Source organism: Meriones unguiculatus, chromosome 12 (assembly GCF_030254825.1).
Source record: "Meriones unguiculatus strain TT.TT164.6M chromosome 12, Bangor_MerUng_6.1, whole genome shotgun sequence".
NCBI classification, from domain to species: domain Eukaryota; kingdom Metazoa; phylum Chordata; class Mammalia; order Rodentia; family Muridae; genus Meriones; species Meriones unguiculatus.
Genome location: NC_083360.1, coordinates 241,995 through 263,640, shown reverse-complemented (window position 1 = coordinate 263,640; position 21,646 = coordinate 241,995). Strand labels below are relative to the sequence as shown.

Genomic DNA, 21,646 nt, shown 5'->3' with positions numbered 1-21,646 from the left:
AGTACTGGGATCACAGGCTTGCACCACTGTGCCAGGCTCATAAAAACCTTTCTTTTTTTATTTTTATGTTGTATCTCTTTTTAATTTTTTTTATTTATTACAATTTATTCATTTTGTATCCTCGTCCCCTCCCAATCCTGCTCTCTCCCTCTTCTCCTCCCATGTGCCTCCCCAAGTTCACTGATAGGGGAAGTCTTCCTCCCCTTCTATCTGACCCTAGCCTATCAGGTATCATCAGGACTGGCTGCATTGTCTTCCTCTGTGGCCTGGTAAGACTGTTCCCCACTCAGGGGGAGGTGATCAAAGAGCCAGCCACTGAGTTCATGTCAGAGATAGCCCCTGTTCCCCTTATTAGGGAACTCACTTGGAGACTGAATAAAAACCGTTCTTTACAGTTAGCTCCTGTGTGCTGTGTTTAAGAACTTCCAGGTTATTGGGGCTTGGTCTCACACACCTTTAATCCTAACACTCTGGGAGGCAAATGCAGGTGTGTTGCTGTGAGTTTGAGGCCAGCATAGTGTTCAAAGTGAGTCCAAGACAGCCAAGGGTACACAGAGAAACCCTGTCCCTGTTATGCCCAGATCTTAAGGTCCCCAAGACCACCAGAAGCTGGACAATGTATGCAAGAGCAAAGGGATTTATTCAGGCTTAAGTTTGGTCTCTCCATCATCACCAGTGCAGTGGATCAGAGAGGAGAGCCCCGAGCAGCTGCACTGCAGGGTTTTTATTGGGGTTTGAGCAAGAACCGGGAATTCCCAATTTAGCAGTTACAGGATTGGATGACATTCAGCAAGGGCAAGCTTGTTACAAAGTGATTGGCTAACTAACATAACTAACACTGAGCAAGCTATCTATAGACCTCAGGAATGTTAGGTTGGTGGGCTGCCCAGCACAGATGCCCATCCTAAGATAAGATATCTTCCCATTCTTGTGGTTTCCTCCAGGATATTCCTTGGGTCGGGAATTTTATGGTTTTCTTATTCCTGGATGACCTATGGCCTAGTCCTGGGACTGATGACTTTTTTTGGCGGCGGCAGGGGTGGCAGGCCTGGTCCTCTCATCTCGAACCCCCCCTCAAAAAATATATATAGTTGTATTTAAAGAGGGAAAAAAGCTCAGATTTGCTTCTAAGTATTATAGCTGAAGGGGAACTGGGTTTACAGGTAGTGGTGAATCACCTTGTGGGTGCTGGGAATTGAACCCTGGTCCTCTGCAAGAGTAGTAAGCTCTCTTAACACTGCTGTTCACCAGTCTCTAAAAAAACAAACAGACAAACAAAGAAACAAAAAACTAAAATGCCTTGATTCAGCCATGATAGTGAGTTATATTGTGACACTTGTTTTCACCAGGCCAAGAATAAACACTGAATGCATTCCTGAAGTTCCTGCACCAAGCTGTGGTCAAGGCAGGAAACATTTGATTAATAGTGTCGGGCTGCAACCTCGGGCCTAAGCAGTGTTGCTGTGACTGTAGCTTATACCACTTTTTCAACATTGATCATCAATATCCATTACACTGCTGTTTCATACCCAGTTTCAGTTACGGTGTTGAAATGATATTTTGCAGGAATATACCTACATAGCTAGAAAATTACAAATCTCTTTGGCCAAGACTCCAAGCAACTTGGACTTCTGAAGCATTCTGGGAGATACAGTGATCTCTGATCTGAAAGAGAAACTGCATCTGGCCCCATGCTTTACTCAGAATAGTCCGTGGCCTGGCCTGGTCACTCTGGACTCCTTACTGAGAGGTGCCTTTGTACTGATGAAGTCCTTAATTCATCAGCAATAGATGTGTAAAGGAGAGTCATCTGAGCAAATCCAGCCCTCTTTAGCTGCAGGTATAGTTTGATTCTGGGCTGTTCCCTGAAGGCCTCCATGCATTAAGCTTGGTCCCCCCATAAGAAGGTGATAGAACCTTTAAGAAGTTGAGCTTAATGTGGGGGTGTGTGTGTCTTAGACCACTGTGGGTGTCCTCAGTAGGAACTAGTTGGGATTTCAGCTGAGCTGGAAGGAGCTTCCTCTATGTGTTCCTGTAATATGTTTTGTCTCCATACTGGCACAAAAGCAATGCGAGCAAACTAACTATAGAGTGTAGTTTCCAAATCTACAAATCAAAATAAAACCATTCCTTTTTTTAAGTTGATTATCTGAGGTATTTTGTTACAGTATATTGGAAAGCTGAGGAAATAGCAATAGAAGAAGTCCACTTAACTATGACTGTTTGTATGGAGTTTAATCTCAACTGAAAATACTATCAGAGAGGGGCTGAGAGATAACTCCCAGTTAAGATCCTTGGTTGTCACTTTGGAAATCAATCTGGTGCTTTTTCAGATAATCAGGAATAGTGCTACCCCAAGATCCAGCTATACCACTTCTAGGCAAATATCCAAAATATGCTCAAGAATACAACAAGGACATTTGCTCAGCCATGTTCATATCATATCATGTTTATTTATAATAGCCAGGATCTGAAAACAACCCAGATGTCTCTCAACAGAGGAATGGATACAGAAATTGTGGTACATTTATACATCATAATACTACTCAGCAATTAAAAATAAGGAAATCATGAAATTTGCAGGCAAATGGTGGGAACTAGACAAGATCATTCTAAGTGAGGTATCCCAGAAGCAGAAACACATGCATGGTATATATTCACTTATAAGTGGATAATAGACATGTAATATAGGAAAAACATACTAAAATCTGTACACTTAAAGAAGCTAAACAAGAAGGAGGGCCCTGGGTAAGATGATCAATCCTCACTCAGAAAGGCAAATGGGATGAACATTGGAAGAGGAAGAAAACAGGGAACAGGACAGGAACTTACCACAGATGGCCTCTGAAAGACTCTTCCCAGTACAGTATCAAAGCAGATGCTGAGACTCATAGCCAAACTTTGTGCAGAGTGCATGGAATCTTATGAAAGAAGGGGGAGATAGAAAGACCTGGAGGGAACAGGAGTGCCACAAGGAGAGCAACAGAATAAAAAAAAAAAAATCTGGGCACAGGGGTCTTTTCTGAGACTGAAACTCCAACCAAGGATCATGCATGGAGGTAACCTAGAACCCATGCACATGGCAGCTCAGTCTCCAAATGTGTTTCCTAGTAAGGGGAGCAGGGGCTGTCTCTGACATGAACTCAGTGACATGAACTCTTTGATCACCTCTGCCTGAGTGGGGAGCAGCCTTACCAGGCCACAGAAGACAATGCAGCCAGTCCTGATGAGACCTGATAAGCTAAGACCAGAGGGAAGAGGAGGAGGACCTCCCCTATTAGTGGACTTGGGGAAGGATATGGGGGGAGAATAGGGAGGGATGGTGGGATTGGGAGGGGATGAGGGAGGGGATGAGGGAGGGGGCTACAGCTGGGATACAGAGTGAATAAACTGTAATTAATAAAAAAATAAATATAATTTTAAATAAAGAAAAAGAAAAAAAAAGATCCTTGGTTGTTCTTCCAGGGATTTCAGATTGATTTTCAGCACCCATGTGGTAATTGAAAACCATCTCTAATTCCATTTCCAAGGAATCTGATGCTCTCTACTGAATTCCTCAACTATCAAGCACAGGCATATATGCAGACAAAATACTCATAATTAAAAAATAAAAGAAAAAGAAATGAAAAGGGAAATACAAATCTGCAGTGGAAGATTTCTCAGTATTTTGTTATAAACTAGGTAGGAGGGCAAAAAGTTTGAGACAGTATAAAATCACCTGGACCCAGCAGAAAAGAATGAAAAAAGGGCCAGGAGTGAGGGCTCACACCTTAAATTCCAGCACCCTAGAGCCAGGGGCAGGCAGATAGATCTCTGCGAGTTCAAGGCGCCAGCCAGGACAGTCAAGGCTATACAGAGAAACCCTGTCTCAAAAAAAAAAAAAAAAAAGACATTTGATCATATTTTAAAAGTACAGACCAAAAGCAAAGAAAACTTACCTATAAAATATAGAAAACACTGGTAATCTATAGCAGCGGTGGCCTGCTTTTCCCACCACAAGACAGACCCTACTAAGGAACATAGATAGGACCAGACAATCATTTCCAGTGATTAAATCATAAAATTACTGAGAAATATAAGGCCAAAGACAGACTGTGGCTACGGCCTGAATAAGCATGACATAGAAACAGAACACTCAGTCTTTGGCTTTAATAAGTAATTCTCCCAAATACCAGAAATCACATTGAGAAACAACCTTTTTAAATGATGAATGATTCTGTTGTCAATTACTTGCAAACAGAGTGAGGAGAGCATCAGTCTGAGATGGTGAAACTGAAGTTATCAGCCACTATCAGATGAGCACTTTTGCTGTGCCAGGCCTTGGCCTGTGCTAGGAAAAGTATCATGCTGGGTGTAAAGTGCATACCAATAACCCCAGCTGTGGGAAGGCAGAGACAGACCAGTTGGTGCAAGTGTGGGGCTACCTGGGTCGACATAGTGAGTTCCAGGCTGGCTGCAGAGTAAGACCTTGTCTCAAAAACAAAACAGACATAATCACATTTTACAGATGAAGAAAATGAGGAACATAAAGTTACCTCAGTTTTCTGACTTCAGAGTCAGAACTCTGTGTGTGTGTGTCTGAGTGCAGTGTATGAAAGTGTAGACATGCCTTTTGTGAGAGTGTGGGTGGAGGCCAGAAGCTGATGTCAGGTGTCTTCCTGCTCTGCTCTCCACAGTGGTGTGGTATAGGTAGGTCTCTTCCTGAACCTGTAGCTCACCACTTTGGCCAGCACACAGCAGAGCCTCCTGTTTCCTCCTGTCTAATGCTAGGGTTACAGTCGTGTGCCACCACTGTTTTTTTTTTTTTTTTTTTCCATAAGTGCTGAGGACCTGAACTCAGGATTCCATGCTTGTACTTGAAGCGCTTCTTTACTGATTGAGGCATCCCCTGGCCCCAGGACCAGAGCTTTTCCATCATCCTCTAAAACTGATCAGTGTTAAAGAACAGCAAGGTGGTTAGTGGCAGCAGTGGGGAAAGAATTCCTGAAAATGGTAAAGCACTGAAAGTGATGGCTTTGAGGGCTGGAGAGATGGCTCAGAGGTTAAGAGCACTGGCTGCCCTTCCTAAAGGTCCTGAGTTCAATTCCCAGCACCCACATGGTGGCTCACAACCATCTATAGTGAGATCTGGTGCCCTCTTCTGGTGTCCACATGCAAGCAGAACACTACACGTAACTTAAAAAATCTTAAAAAAGAAAGACATGACTCTGAGTCAGGACTGTTGTTTTAAATAAAGAAAATCTCAATCATTCAATTTTACCACAGAAGACTCAGGAGGTGGATGCTGGGGTGAAAACTTACTAGCTCAGAGAGACATAGAAAACACTTTCCTATTCAGCTCACATGCCAAGGAAAAAGCCAAAAGGCCAAAGGCTTGCTAGGTCAGCTGACAGTCCAGGAGGAAAAGGCCTGCTAACTCACCAGACAGCCCAGGAGGAAAAAGCCAAAAGCAAGAAGTTCCTTCCTCTCCATGATATCTTAAATAGCCTTCTCTTAAAATCCCTCCTTTCTACTTAAGCCCTGTCAGCTGGTTTCTTGCTCTGCTTCTTGACCTAGGATTAACTTTGTTAAATCCTGTGTACAGAAAGCTATTGGGGTAAAGATGAGTCCTGGGGCTGAGCTACACCATAATCACCTGTTTACAATAAACAAAAAGTTTATTGGATTAAGGGTGTGTGTTGGGCCTGAACCACACCAAACAAGAAACAGATTTTTACAGTTCACAATCTTGGGGTTCACAATGAGATCAAATATTTTGCAACAGAGTATTTCATAGTAAATTATCTTTTTTATGAATTGTACATAACTCATGTGAATCACAGCACTAACTGAACTTCTACTTTCATAGAATATCTTCTCACCATCACGTACTGCTTTCTATTTACTTTTGATTTTTAAAATGAATTCTCACATATACCAAATTGTATGTGGTGAAAGAAAGCTTTGAATTTTTTTTTTTTTGCTTATTGAGACAGGCTGACCTTGAACTTAAAAAAAATTTTTGTTTTTAAAACCAGATGGTAGTGGCTCACATCTTTAGTCTCCTCTCTCAGGAAGCAGAGGAAGGCAGAGGCAGGACAGCTTGGTGGACAAATGAGTTCCAGGCCAACCAACACTACACAGAGAAATCCTGTCTAAGAAATAAACACATTTATATTTTATGCATATGACTGCTTTGTACTTTGTGCATGCTTTCATCAGAAGAAGGTGCTGATCCCCTAGAACTGGAATTCTAGAGTTGTAAGTTGCCATGAGGGTGCTGGGAGCTGAACCCAGGTCTTCTGCAAAATAAGCAAGTGCTCTTAAACTTTGAGCCACCTCTCTAGCACTGATGTTGAATTTCTGCTCCCTCCTACCTCACCTTTCAAGCCCTGAGCTTGCAGGCTTGGACCATCACACCTGATTTATGCTAGTGCTGGGGAATCCAACCAAAGCATGATGGTATAATCTCTACACTTGGGAGGTAGAGACAGGTAAATCAAAAGTTCAAGATCATCCTTGGCTACCCAGCAAATCTGAAGTAAGCCTGGGGTGATACTCTAATTTAAAAAGAAAGAAAGAGAGAGAGAGAGAGAAAGAAAAGCAAGTCAGTGTGGTAGTTCATTGGTGCCTAGTTTTAATCCTAGTACTCCAGAGCAGAGGCAGGTGGCTATCTATGAGTTCAAGGCCAACCTGGTCTTTAAACTCAAGGCCACATAATGAAATCCTGTCTCCAAAAACAAACAAAGGGCTGGAGAGATGACTCATTTAGGTCCCTGGGATTTACATGGAAAGTCAGAGGTGGTGGTGGCATGCATTTGAAATGCTGACATTCCTATAGGGAGTTGGGAGGTGGAGACCAGAAAACCGCCCCAAAATCTCCCAGGCCAGCTATCCTGGAGTACACACCTCAGCAGCACAAACAAGAATAACCATGTGTCAGCAAGATCTAAGGCAAGAACTGACCCCCAAAAGCTATCCTCTGATCACACATGCACTGTGGCATGCTCACAGGCAGTAAAAATAAATGCATTTCAAAAAACAAAAGAAGAGACAAGCTTTGAAGAACTCTATGATGGAGAAAATGGAATAAATGGGAGAACATTTACCTATGAAGACCTACATTGAGTTGGAGAGCTAAGAAAAACAAAAACCAACTAGGTGTGCATGCTGGTGTGCTCAGGTGCCCATGCATGAGGAGGCCGGAGGACAGCATAGGTAACCCTCCTCAGGCACCGTCTACCTTAAAAATAAAACAAAAACTGAGACAGGATCTCTGGCCTGGAATTGCACAATAGGCTAGGCTGGCTGGCCAGCAAGCTCCTGGGATCTGCCTGTCTCTACTTCCCTAGCGCTGGGATTACAAGTCCACACTTGGCTTTTATTATTATTACTATTACTATTATTATTATTACTATTATTATTATTTAGCTTTTGATTATTTATTTGTGTATGTGTGTGTGTGCTCGCGTGAGTGCATGTGTGTGATGAGTGAATACAGGTAGGCATGTGTGTGCCATCATATACATGCAGATTCAGAGAACCATCCTTGACAGTTCTTCTGTTGTGGGACCCTCAAGCTTATAGGCAAGTACTTTTAACTGCTGAGCCATCTCAGACTACCTTATTTTTTTTGTTTGTTTGCTTATTTGTTTTCTTCTTTTTTTTTTTTTTCAAGACAGGGTTTCTCTGCGTAGTCTTGGCTGTCCTGGGCCAGGCTCACCTCAAACTCACAGATCTGCCTGCCTCTGCCTCCTGAGTAGATTGCAGATTGGTGTGCACCAACCTACCTGGCTACAAACTTCTTAAACACACAAGCCATGGCTACAGAGATAGCAAGGAACTGTTCCTACTTTGGTTCCACTAACAATGCCTCTTTGGCCCCATTTCACCTTTCTTTGCTGTCTTCCATCACCCAGCACTGGCCCTTTGTTACTCAGTCTTCTCGTTCTTCTCATAAACCATCATCACTGGAAATAATATCGCATTCTCCCAAACCTCCAAATTAACGTCAATGCAAATGCCCTCCAACTCTGTATCTCTTTGCACTGGAATCACATTTCTGCCTGCCTTCTAAACTCACTCAACTGGGCTTTGTGGTTATTTTCTCCTTGTTATACCCTGGTGCTGAAGGCACCCTTCATTATGTATGGACCCTGCCAATCCCCTTGCTTTGCTAGTGACTGATTAAAATAAGCACAAATGTTTCTTTTGCTCCCAAGGAATAGTTCAGTGTTGATCTAAATGAGACCCAATCTAGGCATTGAATGAGAGATCTGGAGGAAGAACCAACCTCTTTTCCCTCAACATGGTTGTGAGAGAGAGTGAGAAGCCAGAAGAGTAGAGCAATCTGTTTTTAAATTATTTACTGTCTCCCCCCCCCCGTGTGTGTGTGTGTGTGTGTGTGTGTGTGTGTGTGTATCTGTCTGTCTGTCTGAGAATGATGTGATAAGTGTGAGTGCAGACAACTATCAAAGGACAACTTTTGAGAGTCAGTTTTATCCTCCCACCAAGGATTCTGGGGATTGAATTCAGGTCATCAGGCTTGTGGGGAAAGACTGTTATGCACTCAGCCATCTTTGCAAGCTAGCTTTAGCACATTCTTCAGAATCAACCTAAGGAAAATCATTGATATGGGGAAGAAAGCAAAGTTGAAAGAATTATTAGAAAATGGAACTGGGGACACTGCAAGTCAGTTCAAAAGCCTACTCCATCTTTCAAATTTGTGAGCCAAATATTGTCTTTAGCCAATATGAATAGGAGCTTTTGTCTCTTGTATTCAGGTTCATTAAGAGATTGAAGAAGATCCCTGGCTGGCACAAAATTTGATGAACTGATTGCATCAAGTTTCTCACCAGTGTTAGTCATTTTGGGTGTGTTCCTGTTTCAGTCACCATGTTCTTTTGCTTCTGTCTCCATAAAACATCTTTTCTTAGTTCCTGCTTTCATCCCCAAGTACTATCCCCCAGAGGCATCATTTCTCACCTACAACACAGATTCTACAATAAACCTTTCCAATAGGCCCCTGGGACTTTAAGTCTTTCCTCTTCAGTCAAGTCACTCAAACTGTTTCTGTCAACATCTTTCAATGTCATCACCTTGCAGAAAATGCAATGGAGAGCATTTTCTCTCTCCAGGGTTAATGACACAGGCCTGTGAGTCTAGCACTTGTGTGGATGAAGCAGGAGAGCTGTGAATTTGAGACCAGCTTAGGAAACATAGTGAAAATTTGTCTCAAAACACAGACAAGGGGAGTGCAGAGAAGGCTTAATTGGCAAGATGGTTATGATGCATGTATAAGGACCTAAGTTCAGATTTACAGTATCTGTGTGAAGGCCAGTCACTGTAAACAGCATAGTTGGGGGGCAGGGGAGAGGTGAGACGACAGGGCACATGACAACACGATAGATGGGCTGCTGGCAGCCTCGTCAAATCCGTGAACTCCAGGCTCAGTGAGTGCCTGGTTGGTTTTGTTTCTAAACAAGCTAGTGGTATTGGAGGAGAAGAGCCTCAGTTGAGAAAATGTCTCCATCAGATTGCCCACAGATAGGTAAGTCTTTAGGGAAGTTTCTTGATTAATGATTGGTGTGGTAGCACTGAGCCCACTGGGATAGTGCACCTCCTGGGCAGGTGGTCCTGGGTTGCGTAAGAAATCAGGTTTAGCAAATCATAGGAAGCAAGCCAATAAGCAGCACCCTTCCTTGCTTTCTTCTCTAGGTCCCACCTCCAGGTTCCTGCCCTGAGTTCCTGTCTTGGCTTTGTTATGCCAGGTTCACGGGACCCTCAGAGACCACCAGGAGATGACTCGATGCAATTGCAAGAGAGCTTTATTACGAGAGTGATCGAACTCAGGACCCAAGTCTCATTGGCGCAGCAGTAGAGAAGTGGGACCTTGAGCTCTGGGTGAACAGGATTTTTAAAGGGAAAGTCTGTGAGCAGGGGGTTTCCATGGCAGCAAACAGGGGGGCACAAGCCTTGGCATTACAGAATTGGGTGAAGTTTAGCAGGGCGGGGTGATCTTTTCTGAGGCACACAATCACAATGGCTAAGGCATATAATCACAATGGCTATTTTTCTAAACCATATCTGAAACATTGGGGAGAATTTTCCCACCTGATTCTCAACTGATTCCTATTGATTATTGCCAGGGAGGCTGTTGCTAGGAGAGTTAACTTTGTTTTCTGCCAGGTGTATATTCTGTACCTGAATTCAGTTCTCAGTCAAGATCTTTATTTCAAAATGGAGTTATATTCGGGCTAACTTAAGCCCTTCAGCTTCCCCTGATGACCTATATCCCAAATAAACACTTTCTTCCCCAAGTTTCTTTTGGTCATGGTCTCCACCACAGCAAAAGAAACCTAACTTAGGTAGTGATAGAACCTGTCACAAAAAAATAAGGTGAAAATCGATTGTGAAAGACACCAGGTGTGGTATTTATCTCTGACCTCCACATCTATGTGTGACCACACTCACCATATTCATAAACACAAAATTAATAAATGAATAAGCCAGGCAGCAGTGGTGCACACCTATAATCCCAGCAGTCTGGGAGGCAGAGGCAGGCAGATCTCTGTGAGTTCAAGGCCAGCCTGGTCTACATCTTGAGTTCCAGGACAGCAAAAGCTAGGTAAAGAAACCCTGTCTCAAAAAATAAAAAACAAAACAAAAATGAACGCAAGAGAATAAATTTGCCTACTATCCCCACAAACCTCGTTAGGAATGGAAGATAGCACAAGAGTCCTTTCTTCACCATCCTTTCCCTTTGGTCACTACATGATTAACCCAAACTATGCTGACACATGTTTATAATCCCAGTCCTCAGAAAACAGAGGCAGGAGAATCACTACCTGATAGCTAGATGCTGCAAGTTGGAGGTTACAGGTCTGCATAGTAAGTCTAGGCTAGCCACAGATACAAAACAGGATCCTATCTCTAAATAAATAAATAAGTGTAGTTAAAATAGGAGACAATATTTATTGTTTTTTTTTCTTTTTTTGTGGTGTGGGGAGAGGGGAGGAAGGTTTGAGACAGGGTTTCTCTGTGTAGCTCTGGCTGGCCTGAAACTCATTCTGTAGACTAGGCTGGTCTTGAACTCACAAAGATCTGCCTGCCTCTGCCTCCCAAGTGCTGGGATTAAAGGCATGCACCATCACATCCTGAGATGTATTTATTATTATTTTATGTGCACATGGCTTGCTTTTAGATTTCTTTTTAATTTTATGTGTATGTGTTGACTAAGTGTATGTTTGTACAACATATGTGTGCAGTACCAAGCGAGTTCAGATCCCCTAGAAATAGAGTTACATGTAGCTATGAACCACCATATGGCTGCTGAAAACGAAACCAGAATCTTCTGCAAGAGTAAGCACTTTTTAAAAAAAAAAAAAAAAAGATTGATTTATTTATTATTTATACAGTACTTTGCATGTGTGCCTACACACCAGAAGAGGGCACCAGATCTCATTATAGATGCTTATAGCCACCCAGTGGTTGGTGGAAATTGAACGCAAGACCTTTGGAAAAACAGCCAGTGCTTTCAACCTCTGAGCCATCAGATGGGGCCCAGTGATATTGATACGCACCTTTGATCCCAGCACTCGGGAGGTAGAGGCCATTGGTCTACCAAGTGAGTGTCAGGACAGCCAGGACTATGAAGAGAAACTCTGAAGAAAAAAAAACACAAAAAAACACACATCCAAAAAACAAACTAAAAAATTGTGGAGCTCTCTCTCCAGCCCATATATCCATATATATATGAGGATATATATATATATATGAGTGCTTTATATATATGAGTGATATATGTATACACACACACACACATATATATATATATACATATACATATACATATATATAATGAGTGTTTTTTCTGCATGAATGTATATGTGCCATGTACCTACCCTGGTATCCAAGGAGGTCAGAAGAGGGCATCAGACAATTATTTACAAAAGAGAAATACAATAGAGAAGAGGCAAGAGTTAACCTAACTGCTAGTTTGGACTCTCCTTTGCATTCCCGAAAGGAAAGCATGCAAGACTTCATGGGCAGTCCACCATGCTCCTGGCCATGGCCCTCTCCTACAACAGCCCCAGCCTCAGGTGTGCCATGCTCAAATCTACAGCTTGACCTCCTCCCTAAGGGGAAGGATCTTCTTGCCCTCCTTGGGAAAAGACTATTTTTCTTTGACTCTTCTCAATCAGCCATGGTTCGGGTCATGTGGTTTCAAACCAGGACCTCTAAGTGTAGAGGAGGTCAACACACATTACTGAGATTGACTGTGTTCCATAACAATGCTAATCTGTTGTATGCTGACAACAATCATTTTAAACTGGGCAAGGTAATATATACCCCAGCACCAGTAAGGCAGAGGCAGGTAGATCTTTGTGAGCTGAAGGCCAGACTGGTCTACACAGCCAGTTTCAGGCCAGTCAGTGCTATATTAGTAAGACCCTGTTCTCAAACAAAACAACAAACAAACAAACAATAATGCCCCATTTTTTTAAAAAAAGGTAATTTTCCCCCAAAGGCCTGCAATACTTCTGGTCTTCAGTAACATTCTGGACTCTCACTAGATATATAGTTGCAGTGATACAGTTGCAGTGATGATTTAATGACTTTTTAGAGAGACATCAGATGGGGCTAGAGAGATGATGTCTCAGAGATTGAGAACACTGGCTGCTTCTTCCAGGGGACCGGAGTTCAATTCCCAGCACAAGACAGTTCACAACTGTCTTTAACTCCAGGTCCAGGGAATCTGAAACCCTCACACAGACACACACAGACAAAACACCAATGCACATAATAAATAAATAATAGATAGATAGATAGATAGATAGATACATGAGACACTAAACTCACATTGAACAATGTGTTTTTAGTCATCATGAGGACCTTGTTCAGTTAATACATTCCTTATGACTTAATAAGTTCCTTCTGTCTCTTTAGAGTGCTTTTGGACATTACAGAATTTCTAATTGGCAATGGAAATTCCCCCACGGACTCAGATGGGCACTGGCTTCAAACTGTATTCCTTGAATCGCTCCTTCCTCCTGACAGGAGGTGAGAAAGAGGACTCAGAAAGATAACAAGATAGTGTGGTGGTACTTTGAGCCCAGAACTTCAAAGGCTTGAGGTAGAGGGATTATGAGTTCAAATTTAGCCTGTATCTACCTGAAAATAAAAAGTGAGGACGAGAGAGAGAGAGAGAGAGAGAGAGAGAGAGAGAGAGAGAAGGAGGCTGATGGCCTGAATGCTTAACTCCAGAATAATGTTCTCTTGCCCACTCGTTCAGTTAGCACTTATTGGACATTTTTTTATATATCACTCATTGCACAAAGACCAGTAGAACTTGCTGAGCAGGACATGGGCTGTGGCAAAGGCATGAACCTCCCTTCCCCAACTGTATACAAACACACATTTTTAAATCCTTTAAAAGGAAGTAGGTCTTGATTATCTGAAACTCAGTTTGACAGGGGACTGATTAGAGGACAGTCAGAAACTGTTCTGACCCAGGTGTTTTGACCTCCAGGATGACACTCAACTCATTTTCTAGATGGAATATTTTGATTTGTCTTTGCAACACAGTTCACATTTCCTATTTCCTGAGACCCCAACTATGACTGTCCCCATATTCTGAGACACAGCCATAAACAAGACATATGGTATTTGCTTTGAACAAGTCAGGGTCTTTCAAATCCTGTTTCCTTCCTAAGTTGACTAACAAAGTTACAAATGTCAACCTCAGGATGTTTCTTGGAACCTAAATCAAATTCTAAACAGCTAGCTCTCTGGCGCCCCCTAGTTTCCTTGATTTTCAAGAATTGAAGGGGTAGGGGTAGGAGAGCGAGGTAGAGAGAGAAGTAAAGAGAGAGAGATGTAGTGAAACTCAAGTCCTATCAAATTATTACACCTTTTTAAAAAACATTTATTATGTGTACATTAGTATGGGGGTACACATTTATGTCTTTTTGTTTGTTTCTTTTTGAGACTGGGTATATCTGTTTAACTACTCTGGCTGTCCTGGATCTTGTTTTGTAGACCAGGCCGGCCTCAAACTCACAGAGATCCACCTGCCTCTGCCTCCTAGAATGCTGGAACCACTGCACCCACAATGTCTTTTTAAAATATGCATCGAGTGGACTGGAGAGGTGGCTCAGAAATTTGGAGTATTTTCTGTTCTTTCAGACAACCCGAGTTCCACCTCTGGCCACTGTGGACACCTGCAAATTTATATCCACCTGCAGTCACATGGACACACACCCATACCCATTAAAAAAAAAAAAATCAAACCATCCAGCACTCAGGGAGGCACAGACTGGAGGACCACCATGAGTTTGATGCCAGACTGGTCTACAAAGCCCAGGACAGCCAAGGCTACACAGAAAAACTCTGTCTCAAATAACAACAAAAAGGTATCACTCAGTGTATAAAAGTGCTTTCTGACAAGCCGGGGGGACCTGAGTTAGATTCCTGGGATCCCCCTGATAGAGGGAGACAACCAACTCCTAAAACTACCTCTGACTTTCACATGTGTTGGAATGTACTGGCATGTGCACACTTACACTAAATATAATAACAGAACGCTCATCAAGCACTAGACATAGTGGCACAGTCCTGTAATCCCAGATCTGGGAAGGTGAACACAGGAGGGTCGGATGTTTGCCATTCTCCTCCACCATGGGACTTCAAAGCCATCCTGATTTACATGATACTCTGTCTAAACAATCACATAAGTAAAAATAAAATGAAAAAGCATCAAATCAAATAACTCATGCCAGTTGAGTTAGCATTATTCAGCACCCCTTCACTCCCTAAGTCTCATCCAAGTCAGCATTTAGAGACGATCACTGAAGGAGAGAATGTGGTCTTTGTCTGTTTGTTCCTTCTTACCAACATATTCAACCAAAACAACTTTGCATATCCACAGTAACTCCAACCTCTCACTCTTGTCTTCCTTCCTCATGGATCCTGATGCATTTCTAGTCGTCTCCCTTTAAAGTAGAACTTAGAGAAATAGATTGGAAAAGGAGGCATTTGTAGGTAGAGGAACACAGTAATTATAAAGGAGTGTCTGTCAGTACAGCCAAAGGCTGTGGCAAGGAAACAATTCCCATATACTGTGTAACCTAAGTTTGCTTCGACTTGTTTCTTTCCCTTTACCCCCTTCTCTTTATCACCTTTTGCAGCTTTTTGTTGTTGTTGTTGTTGTTGTTTCTGTCCCTGTTTTATTGGATTTACTTTGTTTTCAGTATTATCTCAGCACTTCTCCTTTCCTATTTTCTTTATATTGTTACGTACATTGTGGAAATGCACATTTTAAAATATGTTATACTGTATTTTTGTTCTCAGTCTTGAATAGAAATTGGACTAGAAGAGAAGTTTCAGGTACAAGAAATTTGTGTTCTATTCACTTTCTGCCTGTATAAAGACATAGTGTCTTCTTGTGTGACAATTATAACATTTTGTATTTGCACCACTTTTATATGTATGACTTTATTCTTCTTTCAGAGGTAAAAAGTTGCAAAACCCTCTGTTTTGTGGTAAGTGCCTGCTAGCAATTTGTGACGGTTAATTTTCATTGTCCACTTGACTTGATTTTAAATCTAGACATATCTGGGTGTGTCTGTGATGATTTTTTTCAGGAAGGTGTTTTCTTTTTCTTTTTTTTTTTTTTTTTGCATCAATCAACTTTTAACACCCAAAAGAGGTGTGGATGCAGAGCATAGATGTGGCAGAGTCTCAGTCCCTGCACTAGAAATGAGAGATGAACAAAACTAGACACTTCCAACTAGCCAGAGTCTTAGAAGGCAGAGAGAAACACAGATCTAGATACTCATAAAAATAAATAAATAATAAATAAATAAATAAACAAGAAAGAAAGAAAGAAAGAAAGAAAGAAAGAAAGAAAGAAAGGGCTACAGAGATGGCTCAGAGGTTAAGAGCACTGGCTGCTCTTCCATAGGGCTTGAGTTCAATTCTCAGCAACCACATGGTGGCTCACATCCATCTATAATGAGATCTAGTGCCCTCTTCTGGCATGCAGGCAGAATACTGTATACATAATAAATAAACATTTAAAAAATAAAAATAAAAAAACCTAAAATAAAACATTCAGTCTTGTACCCAGTACAAGGTTTGAACAGGAAATGCAGTCACCACCAGTTCTTAGCCTCCCCTTCGAGCACTGAAGAAAAACAAAAACTCAATACACACTAAGGGTTCAGGGAGGTTTAAGTGAAAAAGAGTATACATATCACTGGGAGTTGATGGCACACACCTTTAATCTAACCATTCTGGAGGCAGAGGCAGGTGAATCCCTGAGTTCAAGACCAACCTGGTCTACAGAGTGAGTTCCAGGACAGCCAGGGCTACATAGAGAAACCCTGCCTTAAAGCAAACAAAATAAAAGATGCAGTCATGAGGGACTAAGAAAGCAACTGCAATTATATAGAGATTAGTGCTACTGAAAAAAACCCTCACACCTGTCACATTTTTTAAAAATATGTATTTATTTGTGATGATGATGATGTGTGTGCATTCTTCTGTGTATAGAGTGCATGCCACACCATGAATATAGATGTTAAAAGACTTTTTTCTTTTTAATTTTTTAATTTTTATTTCATGTGCATTGGTGTTTTGTTTACATGCATGTGTATGTGAGGCTCTTGGATACCCTGGGACTGGAGTGATAATCAGTTTAGAGCTGCCATGTGGGTGCTGGGAATTGAACTTGGGTCCTTTGGAAAATAGCCAGGATGAAGGAGGAGGTGCCAGGGTGAGACTAAGATGGCAGGTAATCAGAAACTTGGCTGGGAAGTAGGCCAGGCCAAATTGCCAGGTTAAAATAGCTTAGTATCTGCCCAACTATAGTGCCTAAAGCTTTTAATAAATATAAAAATCTCCATCACTATTCAAAGCTAGGATGGGCATAGAAAACCATACATTTACCTATCCTGCATACAACAAAACCTTTTGCATGTCTCAAATATCTTTTTCTTGTCTTTCTTTCATTTTTGTTTGTTTGTTTGTTTTCAGATAGGGTTTCTCTATGTAACAGTCCTGACTGTTCTAGTGTCACTCTGTAGACCAGGCTGGCTCTGAACTCACAGAGATTCAACTGCCTCTGCCTCTAAAGCGCAGGGATTAAAGGTGTGCGCCACCACCACCTGGCTTGAAACATCTTTTCCATCTACTTGTTTTTTACCTATCCAGCTTTTCAGTTTTCCTTACCACTCCTGGGTCACTCAGGAGGTAAAGGCAGAAGGATCAAAAGTTCAAGGCCATCATTGGCTACCCAGTGAGTTCCTGGGCCACATGAGACCCAGTGTCCAAAAAGTCAAGTGTTGTGATCACACATTCCCTTCATTCCTACAGTTTCCAGAACCTGACGAGAACAAACCTTCCCAGAAGTTCCTGCTTCTCACAGTGCACTGGATTTTTTTTTCAAGACTTGTTTATTTACTTATTTATTTATTATGTATACAGTGTTCTTGTCTGCATGTACACCTGCATGCTGGAAGGGGGCACCAGATCTCATTATTGATTTTTATGAGCCACCACGTGATTGCTGGGAGTTGAATTTGTAAGACCTGGGGTCTCACAGCTCGGGAGTTCAAGGTCTCGCCCTTCCCAGAAACTCCTCCAGACCACAACTCGTTGCAAAAGCAAGAGGTTTATTAACCATTGTGAAATGGGGTCACCCCTGCCGGTGAGCAAAGAGTGGCCCCAGGAGACAAAGGCCTTTAGGTTTTTAAAAGAAAAATTGTGGGAAATTTAAAGTTGCAGTTTTGGCAATTTAGGATTGGATAAGGAAGCTATAAAGTAAGATAATTGGTTAGTCTTAGGTGCTCAAGCTTGGCCAGTCCTGCCAAGTGTGGATGCAGCTGCAATTTAAGGTGGGGGTGGTTAGCTCATCCTTGAAGATTAGGGGCTTCGGATTTTTGGCTGCAGGTCAAAAGCTACTCAGAAGAAGTCTGGGTTTGTTGCTAAAAAACACTATCTCAAAGACAGGAGTTTTTCTTTTTGCTGAGTGAAGGTCATTGCTTGCTTGCCTTTTTTTTTTAATCTGTCCTCATGGATAGGGTCACATTTTTTCATTCTCTGGAAAGGTACTAAGAGGCTTTAGCTTAACCTGAACCTAAAACTACAGGCTTTAGAAGACATACAGGTTACAAAGTTAGTTTAACCCTTTCAAATTCAGGACCACTGGAAGAGAAGCCAGCTCTATTAAGCTCTGAGCCATCTCCCCAGCCCATGTTTTTTGTTTTGTTTTGTTTTGTTTTGTTGTTTGTTTGTTTTTCACACTTTCTTGTTTAATGACATAACTCTCTGGCAACTAGACTTTAGTGCCTTCAAGGCAGATACTGACTTGAAGTTACAGCCGAAGAGCAAGCCACCCACAGGAAGAGAATTTAGGGAGGGTAGAGAAGAAATTAAACACCAAAAATGTCATGCATAAATTGTGCAGTGGCTGAATTTGAGGATGCTCATAGAAAGAGATTACTGCAAACTGCCTCATGAGATTTGAAATAGCATAAATATTTAAGTGCTGTGATTTCTTGCTAATAATTCAATTTCTATAAATCCAGAGAGTGGTAAAATGTAAGGCTAGCTTATCTCCCCAGAAAGAAATGAGAAGAAAAATGTTATAAGCTAAATTTCCTCTATTCAAACAGTATCTTGCTTTTTCCTGAATTATTATCATTTTGTACTTTGAGAGATGGAATTCTTTTTGTTCCTGCCATTTTTAAAGATTTCCATTTTAATAATAAGGTAGGCATATTCCTGTCTGAAACTCTGTATCTCACAATAAATATTGCACATGTAAAACTTTATAAAAAAAGAATATTTTGTGAGTTATAATTATTATTTTAAACACAGGGAGAGGCTGAAATATTTTCAAAGCAAGGTCTTTATTAAATTGGCTGTAATACATTTAAGTAGGCTCATCCAGAAATACAAGCTTATAATAATAGTATTTTCTAGCAGTTTATGTAAATGTCAGAGAAATTGATGTTCCAAGCAAGACCAACAAGGAACAGAAGGTGCTATGATGACAGATGACAGAAGAAAGCAAAATTAATCAGCTCCTACTTGGCTTCCATCTTCCATCACAAATAATCTTCCTCACATTGGAAGGGTAAGGCCTTCATGGTAAGAAGGGAAATTAAGTTCCAGGTAAGGTAAGGAAGAGTGACAAAATTTTACCTGTCTGTTTTGCTCAAAGATCTTCAAATGCAGTAGTGTCTTTGTTAAGAACAGTGGAGGCAGGGGACAAATGTCCTGAAAAGGAACAAATGTCCTCATTTTCTGCAAAGAAAAACAAACAAAAAATGAACCCGTGGCCACATTTTTCCTTGGCAAAATTCTGGAAAAGATAATTAGATACATAGCTCGTGAGTCTTTAGGATGAAAACAGGGCAGGAGGCATGAGCTGGATAGTGTATTTCAGTTGAGTGCTCTTGACTACAGATGGAGCTTAGTGGTAGAGAGCATGCACAAGACCCTTGATCCTCAGCAGCACAAAAAAAATAATGAGACAGGAGCTAGCCAGATGGTTCAGCAGTAAAGTTGCCTGCTGCCAAGCCTGAGATCTGAGTTCCATTCTGAGAGCCCATCTAGTGGAAGGAGAGAACCAACTACTGTCCATCGTCCCTCGAAAAAAGGACTTTTATTCGTCTGTTTCAACTGTTGTCTTAGAGGATTATTGCCTCTGTTTGCTAACCTAGGCTTACTCCTGGAAGCTTCTAGCCTCCATACAATCTAACCTTGGCTTAGAATGTTTTCAACCTCTGAGATTTACTGCTGAATAAGCTCACCGGTGACTTCCTTGTTCTTACTTTGCTCTGGGATGGCTGGCTCAACTCAGCTGTTCTGGCTCAAACTCATCTCACAGCTGACTTATACAATCTGGCTTTTCTCTCAGCCTCTGAATTGCTCTGCCTGGCCTCAAACTAACTCCAGTAATCTGCTCTAAGCTTCTAGCTCCTCCTCATTCTCTGGCTTGTTTTGCCTTCACCTGTGTCTAGCTTGTTCTCTCATTCAACATTTCTCTGTAAAATTTTCCAGGTAAAACTGCCGTCTCTTTATCTTTTTTTCTCTCTCTTTCTCTTCCTCCCTTCCTCCCTCTCTCTCTCTGCATTGCCACTTAAGTGGCTTCCCTTTCCTCTCTCTTCCCATGAGAGTCAGGCATATCCTACTCTGTCAAATCTTCTTTGATTTGTCACTTTCCTTTTTTTTTTGTCACTTCCTTTTTTTGCCACTCATTTGGGCATCACTTTCAAACATGGTGCTTCCTTCTACAAACTAATGTTACCTTCCTTGTTTGAGCTTGAAGGTGTGTAGCACCACACCTAGACCTAAGCTTTTCCTTACCTAAAATTTGCTCTATACCAGGCTAGTATTGAAGTCAGATCTGCTTGCCTCTGTCTCCTGGATTAAAGGTGTGCTTATATTCCAGCTGGATCAGAGAAACCTAGAAGGTCTTTATGTGATCTCTTGCCAGAGTAGCCATATTCTGAGTTAAAATTCCTCTACAGTCTTCTACTAACTGTAGTATGTCCATGCACATAAACACACAATAAAACTTAAAAATATAATTAGAAAAAAATGTGTGTGTGTATATATATATATATATATATATATATATATATATATATATTTGCTTTGATAAATGTATATTTCTCACAAACCTATAGCCAACATTATAGTAATTGGGGAAAAAAACTCAAAGCAGGGGCTGGAGAGATGGCTCAGTGGTTAAGAGCACTATCTGCTCTTCCAAATGGACCCAGGTTCAATTCCCAGCACCCACATGGCAGCTCACAACTGTCTGTAACACAATTTCCAAGGGATCTGACACCTTCACACTAACGCACATAAAATAAAAATTAAATAAATTAAAAAAAAACTCAAAGCATTTGTGCTAAAATCAGAAATAAAATAAGTGTTCATTTTCTGTACTCTTACATAATACGGTGCTTGAAATCATGTCTAGAGTAGTAAGACAGAAAACAAAAACAAAACAAAAAAAACCCCAAAGGGATACAAATAAGAGAGGGACAAGTCAAACAGTCCCCAGCCTACATTTAAGAGACCCCATATTTCAATATACACATGTTGAGAAAAAAGTCAAGAAAGCAATTTTATTCACAAAAGCTTAAAGAAATACCTTGCCTTGCGTGCTGGAATGCTGGTCCAGTCAGTACTGTGATTGCTGTGCAAGGCGGAGGACCTATGTTCACATTCCCATCACCCATGTGATCTCAGTGATCATAGGCACAGCATAATCCTAAGACATGCTGGTTAGCTACACTATCCAGAGTAATTGGGGAACACATCCAACATTGACCTCTGGCCTCTCCATGCTTGTACACACACATACCCCTACATACATACACACATGTACACACAAGAATAAAATAAAGACAGCCAGGTGTGATGGCTGGTACCTTTAATCCCAGCACTCAGGAGGCAAAGGTAGGTGGATCTCTGTGAGTTCTAGGCCAGCAGGATCTACACCGTGAGTTCCAAGCCAACCAGGGCTATACAGTGAAACTCTGTTTCAAGCAAAATTCCAATGTGGCGTATGTACCAGACATACAGTCCTCAGTGCACTGCAAAAGTTCTGGGGATAGGAACTATCTCACAACCTTGCCCTACTCCA

At 41.5% G+C, this 21,646-nt stretch overlaps 1 protein-coding gene across 1 annotated transcript in view; it reads right to left on the bottom strand.

Moving 5' to 3' along the window:
- The window catches only part of Smim14 (small integral membrane protein 14), a 98,433-nt gene that overhangs the window by 51,118 nt on the left and 25,669 nt on the right, over positions 1 to 21,646 (bottom strand). The window contains exon 2 of the mRNA XM_021658710.2: positions 19,189 to 19,290. The gene's annotated coding sequence lies outside the window, so the exon portion shown is untranslated. The remainder of the gene's footprint in view (positions 1 to 19,188; positions 19,291 to 21,646) is intronic.